Source organism: Rhinichthys klamathensis, unplaced genomic scaffold (genome assembly GCF_029890125.1).
Source record: "Rhinichthys klamathensis goyatoka isolate OS25496 unplaced genomic scaffold, OSU_Roscu_1.1 h1tg000111l_1, whole genome shotgun sequence".
NCBI lineage: Eukaryota > Metazoa > Chordata > Actinopteri > Cypriniformes > Leuciscidae > Rhinichthys > Rhinichthys klamathensis.
In genome coordinates, this window is record NW_026606649.1 from 10866173 (window position 1) to 10875066 (window position 8894).

Here is an 8894-nt window from a genome sequence, read left to right on the forward strand (position 1 = left end):
ATGCAAAGCCAACCTTCACACTGCCATTTATCTCATCTTCCAATAGTCAGACATTGGAACACTTTACATTAAGGTCATACAAAGTAGGATAAGCCCACATTCTGACATCGTAAGGATAGCAGCGCCATCACCACAGTTTCTGAAAGGGCATGTGTTGGGCAAAGCTACTTTTAAAAGTAATGTGTTACAGTATTGCATAACTGATTCTGTCAATTAGTTACTTTTTATGGAAAGTCATGTTATGTTACTTTTGGGTTACTTTTTATTACTTTAGCTGGGCTTGCTTGTTTGTCTTTTAATAACATAAGAAAAGTTATATTTTTGGCAAATGTAAAAGCCCTTTCACACCAAAAGTGAAATGAATAAGCCTCAGGCTGGAGGAAAGGCTAGTCACTCCTGTACAGTAGAGGGTGCACCTCAAAAAAAGTTTCAGTTGTGCTACCCTTCTGGATTGCAGGAGAAGAAAGTTAAACAAATTAAATAAAAAAAAATGAAACAAATGTGATGTTTATCTAAAGTCATACTTACCGGTATTTGAAAAAATAACTCAGATATGTTGTTGTAAATTCAAAAGTAATGTGTAACCACTAACCAGTAATGTTACCCCAACACTGGGCATGACAGCATTACTCATAACTTAACATTTCCAGTTCCTTCTTCAGCCAGTCACACTTACTTATTACTTCCATGTGTATACACACTAAAATCTCTCTTTTCGTTATTCTGACAGCTGTAGGGGTAAAAAAGAAGCCTATGACTGACTGCTGTCATCATGTCTGCGTCAGTTTCTTAAGTTGTCTGCGTAGGTTTCTTGGGGAACACAAACAACCTGTACTCTGAGACAATTTCTAAAAATAGCACCATTAGTTTTTTTTGCTGTGTCACAAGCTCTCGAGCTAAATATAGAAGCGTGTGACGCATTATGAAGACGCATAGCGTGATTTACATAATCACAGCTGCATCCCACCACTCTCACCGCATAGATCTTGACCTTCATGAGTATGTAAATTCAGTCCAGTGGAAGATCAGTACATGCGTGAGTATATATGAGAGATTGTGGGGCCAATTCATTTAGGTTACCCAAGAGATTGTGTTAGCATAGCCGAAGGAGACATGCATGCTGAGGGGAGTTATGTAACCATGTGCGGGAGCAAATTACGGAAAGAGCAAGTGCTTCATTGTGACATTTTCCAGGAACGGGGCATTGATGCTGTTGTAATGATCCGTCGCTTAAAGAAAGCATCCTGCGGAAAGCTACACAAAACACATCCATCACTGCACAACCAGCACAACGGCACGGCTAGATGCACACACATGCACAAACAAGTTGGAATTTATATGGTAATTACATAATCCTATCATGTTTCTCGAGCCCACTGGAGCATAGTCATATTCTGACTGTGCATACATTACTGCATTAACCACAATCCAAGACCTAAGTCTCATCACTCAAATATGACAGTCATATTATCTGTGCTGTGCATATGCATTCTCATCAGATTCACAACCATCACTTACCAACACATTCACAACAATGCACTATAAAACACCAATGGCCAGACCCTTCATCACCCAGATCTAATTTGAAAGTTCTCAAGATTAAGTCTCCAAATTGTTGTAACAAGATTATATGTCCCTTGCTACAATCAATTGTTCTTTCTCCAGCATGTTATTGCAGTGAACTGGATAAAAAGTGTATTTTATGCTTACACTGGCAGAGAACATAAAGTGTTTGGGTGTGTTTGTCGATATTGTACCAGTCCTGCTCCTGGAGTTATTCCAGAAATTGCTTCTGACCCCAGAACAGCCTGCTGATTCATCCACCTGTATTTCACCCTTCTCTTTTTCTTTTCTCTCTCACCTGGTTCTCTCCGTTCCAGCACTGAACTTGTGAACTTCCATTTTAGTGCTTGAATGGCTGAGACATCACACACACTTAAACTCATATCAAAATGGAAACATCTACATTGACTGGTTTTACTCAAGTCAAAGATGTTATTAACATCACAGAATCAGCATAAATACATTAATTTATACCAACAATAAGTTAATAGAAATAGCTCTTCAAGGTAACAACTGAAGAAGCACATTCAGTGTACAAACAGACATGTAAATGTTGTTTTATATAAAAGATAAAGATGTATTAAGACTAACCTTAAAGAGATAGTTTTTTCCGAAAATAAAAATTCTGTCATAATTTACTCACCCCCATGTTGTTCCAAACACATAACACTTTGAAACAAAAAATAAGATTGTTTTAATGAAACCTGAGAGTTTTTTTTTTTCCTCCATTGAAAGTCCAGGTACCAAAAATGTTAGATCCAAAAAAATCATACAGGCATTAATCCATATGAATTGAGCCGTTTTATCCAACTCTTGGGAAGATTGCTTTATATGATGAACAGTTTCTCGGGTTTTATTAAAAATATAAAAAAAAAATTGAAAAACATGGGATTTCAAACGACATGAGGGTGAGTAGATGATGACATAATTGAAATTTTTTGTTGACCCTTTAACTCTACCCCAAAACAAAAACATTTACATTTTTAGAATAGCAGATAAAATTCTGTTCTTGATTTATTGTTTTGCCAATTGAAGACATCCCAGATTCGCCTAAGGAAGGTTTTGTCAGATTCAGTTAACTTCTGGGGACAAATCTATAATTAAATCCATGACCCACGCACACAAACAGTAATTGTCCCTCACATTAACATTGTCATCAATTACTCATCCTCATGTCTTTTAAACCCTGTATGATGTTCTTTCTTCCATGGAACACAAATGGAGTTGTTACAATATAGAAATGTCCAAGTTGCTCTTTTCCACAATAAAAAATGAGTAGTGACCATGATGGCTGTAAAGCAAAGTTCTCAAGGTTTCAGTGAATAACAACAATTTTAAATTCATGGTTCATTGTTTGTGAGGACTTTTTTATGTAGAATTTATGGCACTTTTTTTTTTTTTTTTGGGCCGGGAAGCTCCTGGTCACCATTGACTTTCACAGTTCAGAAGATACATAGATGCACCTCAAGCATTCTACAAAATATCTCCTTTCGTGGTCCACAGAATCATGATCAATGATCACAGTATTTTCCTTTTCAAAACAACCCGGTACCAAAAACGTAATAAAAGGCAAGAACATTTATATAGGATGCAAAAGCCTCAGAAATATGCAATGCTTCCTCTCACATATGAAATTAGAATAACAGAAATGCTTTCCCGAGGAGACATTCATAATCAGGAGGAAATTCTGAATCTGAATGAAAAGCAATGAAAGACCCAGGACTGGGTTATTTAGGGATAGATTGAGCTCATATAATACCCCCTGTGGCCAATGCAAAATTACCTCTAAACTAATTGAAATACCATTCAAAATGATTACTCTAGTGTCTAGTTAAATTGTGTGTGTGTGTGTGTGTGTGTGTGTGTGTGTGTGTGTGTGTGTGTGTGTGTGTGTGTGTGTGTGTGTGTGTGTGTGTGTGTGTGTGTGTGTGTGTGTGTGTGTGTGTGTGTGTGTGTGTGTGTGTGTGTGTGTGTGTGTGTGTTGTTCATAGCTCAAGCATGCTAAATCACTATTCTGCTATTCTGTTTTACTATAATTAACACTAATATATAGCCAACAACAGGAAAGCCATTTTTATTAATAAAGTGCAAATATTCAAAAATAAATACCAGTATTTAATTGCAAAATATCCACACTCATAAATGCATTTCTAAGCATATTAAGATAAAGAATGCAGAATCTAAATCAGCCCTCATTTCCCTTGAGACAGTAAAACCCTTATCTTCCAAGTGGATGCTGCACATTGGTGGTGGTTGAGGAGATTCCCCCTTCCATGTGAAGCGCTTTGAGTGCCTAGAAAAGCGCTATATAAATGTAATGAATTATTATTATTATTATTATCTTGACGTAGGCTACTTTATTTTTTTATAGAACAGAAAAACAAAATGTTACGTCAAGACAAATGGTAGAGCAGAGACTCTTACGTCATTCGTGAACCACAGTGTGAATGGAAGGTCGGATATCACACAGGTCCTAATGGAGAGGGTGTCTGACACAAACACACTCACACACATAAATGATGGTCATTCTGCCGGAATCTTCAGAGGATGTGGAGAACAGCAGGCTTCCAGGCAGGCACAATCTGTATTTCTCAGATCTTCCTCACATTACCCTTCAATCACACCTCCTCCTGGGAGCCATAATATAGGAGGTGTTCTGCTGTTGTGGTTTTGTACATTTGTTCCCAGAATTTGCTCTTTTGTCATCACAACACCTGTGCTGGGAAGGTTAAGACTGAACGTCACAATGTCATGGGTAATTCAACACTCTAGACAGACACGAATATCATTAAGACTTGGAGGTGGGATCTTTTAGCGACCACATAGAAAACACCACCTAGCAACAACCTAGAACACCCTAGCAACCAAATAGCAACACCCTGGTTGTCAGGCATCACAGCTCTTAACCTTGTAATGCCATATGAAATTAAAGAGAGAAAATCTTTGCTGAGCAAACTGAGCAAAAATTGTTCAGATGTTGGTGCGGATGTTATTATTTACTGTATATGGCGTAAGTAAGATGAAGATAAAGTAAGATGAAATGCACATAAACTGCATATAAATATCAGTTGTCACTCTATATCTTCCAATAATATGAGTTAGTAAGATCATATTTTATATATATATTGATATTTGCTCAGTTTAATAATCAAAGTAATAAAGCAAAGCATTTCGGTTCTAACTTGAACTATTACTAACAATATAGAAGTTATTACAATACTTTTACCTTATAAAAATCATTAAAGATTTCACAGCAAAAAGACATGTATACCATGGGGGAAGTTTTTACAATTACTACAATTAATACTAAAAGGCTTGCTAATATATATATATATATATATATATATATATATATATATATATATATATATATATATATGTATATAAACCATCAATTAGACACCATGAAGGCATGTAGTATATTGTGTACAACAGGTTTTTCAGCAAAGTTTTGATGATAACTTAGAGACCATAGAAATTTGTGTATTAAATATTATACTATAGGGTGGCAGTGGCTCAGTGGTTCATGTAGGTTGTCTACAAACCGGAAAGTTGGTGGTTCAATCCCCGGTTTCACCTGACCAAGTGTCAAGGTGTCCATGAGCAAGACACCTAACCCCAGCTGCTCCCGACGAGCTGGATGGCGCCTTGCATGGCTGACACCGCTGTCGGTGTGGGAATGGGTGAATGTGAGGCAATATGTAAAGTGCTTTGGTGGCCATTGGGTCTGTGAAAGTGCTAATGCAGTCCATTTACCATTACTATAAGCTTCATAGGGTTAATTCTAGCTTCTATATGCTGTTTCCTTTCCTTTACAGGTTCTGCACACTCACACAGAGGAAGAGATGTCAGTCTTACCTACAAATGAGCGTATTTGTCACCAAAGCACTACAGGTGACCAACCTAAAGCTAATTTTATTTCCCCTGTAAATGATTAAGTACGCCCCCTTCACCTGTTTCCATCAATTAAACATTCAGTAGCTGGAGTTACGTGATGCTGAGAGAGGCGTGCTTAACTGAAGGAAATGTGTGTAAGGATGACTCATTGATGGATCAAATTCACTTGGAGGGAATTACTGGCATTTATCAATTATGTGGTTTGAAGTTATTTCATTTCCTAAATTCAGTAGAATAAGGTGCAGCTCCTGAAGTCCAGATTTTCTCATTTCTAGAGTCTGTGGCTTAGGTCAGACTACCATATACATTATATTACTGACTGCAGTAAACAGTAATTCTGTCATGACAACTCTCTGAGTGTTTGGCATGGTAATGGATATGACAATGTTGATAAGGTTGACTGCTGTCCAATATAGCATACATGAATTACCCGTAGCAGAGCTATACAGGTGGAGCTGGGGAGGGTGGAGGGTTTCTGAAAGTGCGTTCCAACTGCTACAGCAAATGCTAACCAAGTATTTGAAGGTTGGGCAGCGAGCTCATTGGCTACTGATACAGCAGGAACCAATCAGCTGTGCCCTATAGAGAATGATGTAATTGCAAACAGATTGAGTTAAGGACCTGTCAGCCTGCGCCATCTAGAGTTTCATGACAGAACTTTGTATTTGTACTGTGCACCAGCGTGAACTTATAAGTATTTCTAGGTATTTGTTCGTAAAGCATGTTTTGTTGCACATACATTTTCGTATGTTGGGACAGACACTGATGCGAACAATGTGTCTGAGTGTTCATTCATCTGAAACTTGTATAAAAGAGTTAACGTTTAAAATGCTGTCAGTACATTAATATTGTACACTTCAGTGTATTTCCAAACCTACAAAATCATACACAAGCATTAAAAACGTCTCGGTTACTGATGTAACCCTCGTTCCCCGAAGGAGGGAACGGGAGACGTGACGTCGACGTGACGACGTTAGGGATCACTTCAGGGAGCCCTATCAACTTCGAGTATCTAAGAACAAGCCAATGAACGTTGGCGTGCGTGAACGCGTCACGCGCCCCCGCCCCGCAGTGCGGGTATAAAACAGGAAGCGGGCGCGAGCACCCACCGTTTTTCACTGAGGAGCCGAGTTTAATGACGGCCGTACAGCGATGGTCAGCAACTGTGGCGGCGGGACGTCATGTCTCCCGTTCCCTCCTTCGGGGAACGAGGGTTACATCAGTAACCGAGACGTTCCCCTTCAGTCGCTCACGTTCGACGTGACGTCGACGTGACGACGTTAGGGGATCCCATTGAAAAAACGCCACCGGTTGCTGCCACATCCAGTGCCCTACGCAAGACTCTCAGACCCCCAAGCTGGGGCGGAAGACCTGCGTAGAGGGAGAACCTGCTGTTCCACATACCCACGCAGTGAAATGGAAGCTTTAGCGTTAAGTTCTGCCAGGAAGACTCAATTGCTACGTCACTTATTACCTTCTCATCTATCCAATCGTGTCTAATACTTGCGGTATAAAAGACCAGTACTTACACATGTCTGAGTTCGCAGATGCTGACGCTTTCATTCACCTCCAGCGGGCCTTGTCTCTGTGTGGGTCCAGAGGCCTTGTGGTACAAAGTTGCCTTGTCCTGTATGTAAAAAATGGCCAGTGGTCTGTGGCCCTTAGTGGCGCGGTTCAATGTGGCCTAGTGGCCGTTGTCTGTGTGGCTTGCTCTGTGTGGTCTATAGTGGCCTTGTGGCACAAGTTGCCTTGTCCTGTATGTAAAAAATGGCCAGTGGTCTGTGGCCTTTAGTGGCGCGGTTCAATGTGGCCAAGCGGCCGTTGTCTGTGTGGCCAAGCGGCCTTGAGGCATTGTTGCCTCGCTAAAAAATGGCCATGTGGTCTTGTGGTCCTTGCGGCCTGGTTTTGTGTGGCCTTGCGGCCTTGTCCAGTCTACCTCGTTCTATGTGCGGCATTAGAGGCCGTTGTGGCTCATTGCGGCCTTGTCTCTGTGGTCTAGCAAGGCCATGTGGCCGGGCGGCCTTGTGTCTGTGGTCTATCATGGCCGTGTGGTCCAATGTGGCCAGTTTGCGGTCTAAGAAGGCCTGCTCTGTGTACGGCCCTAGGCGGCCTGCTCTGTGTGGTCCAATGAGGCCTGGCCCAATGTGGCATTGTCTGTGTGGTCCATCGCGGCCTTGTCTCTGTGTGGTCCAATGAGGCCTGGCCAATGTGGCTCTGTTTTGTGTGGTCCATCGAGGCCTTGTCTCTGTGTGGTCCAATGAGGCCTGGCCAATGTGGCTCTGTTTTGTGTGGTCCATCGAGGCCTTGTCTCTGTGTGGTCCAATGAGGCCTGGCCAATGTGGCTCTGTTTTGTGTGGTCCATCGAGGCCTTGTCTCTGTGGTCCTATAACAGCTTTTGTTCCATGACCTTTCCCTATGTCCTAAGTTAGCCTCGTTCTCAGTAAGTCACTATTCCACAACACTTGCTTCTCTCCAACTCATTCTCAGGGAAACTGGTTCGATCAGACGTAAGTGCGTCTCAAAACATAAGTCGCCTGTATGAAAGCGTCAGCATGGATAAATGCTAATGTACATACAGCAGCAGAACATAAATCCATAAATGCATTATTCACGTCTTCTCATAGTACCTTTCAGGCTCACTATGAAGTCATCTCTTACAAATTAATTATTGGCTACTAGGCTTTCCACATTTCATGTTCATGCCCATTATTAACTCCCTTTTCTTTCTATTTTAGGCTCTACAGGATACACGACTGGTGGGTATACTTTTCTTTACCGTTCTTTGGGGGTGGGCTCCGTCCTGGTGGAATTATCTTCCACCTATTTTTGGGGGTCGGCTGCGCCCCTGCCTTCGTCTTCAGGCAGGAAATGCAGAGTCCGGACCCTCGGATTGCGAGCTATGGACGGGGCCTACGCCAAAGAACTTTATTGCTTGCTGGGCTATCAATAAATGTATTTATTGTTACAGTATTTATTCTCCCGAGTCTTTCTGGTAGAACTCTTGAATAACACTGGGAAGCGTGCCTCTCCAGGGGAGAGGGCGCTGCGGAGCCATATCCTGCCCGAAGGGAGGTACCATGTGGAGAATACACATATGGACTGGCCGGTTGGGGCAGTGCAACATATGGAATGTCACTGGGGTGGCTCCACCTAAGGAGGGGGAGGCTACACCAGACAGTGACAGCAGAGCGAGCTCTGCCAAGGGAAAGACACGGGCTCACCGCAGGGAGCTGATCGTGGAAAAATACTCATATGGGATCGCCTCAGGGATCACACATACGGAACCCAGCCTAGTACAAGTTACACAAGCATACGAGCACTAGGCCTGGCGTCGGACGCTCCGCAACGTCCAACTGCCGAAGGGGTGTGGAGGAACTCACAGGGTTCACCTGGGTGGGGAACTCGACTGGAGCAAAAGAGCGCACGTATCCGCT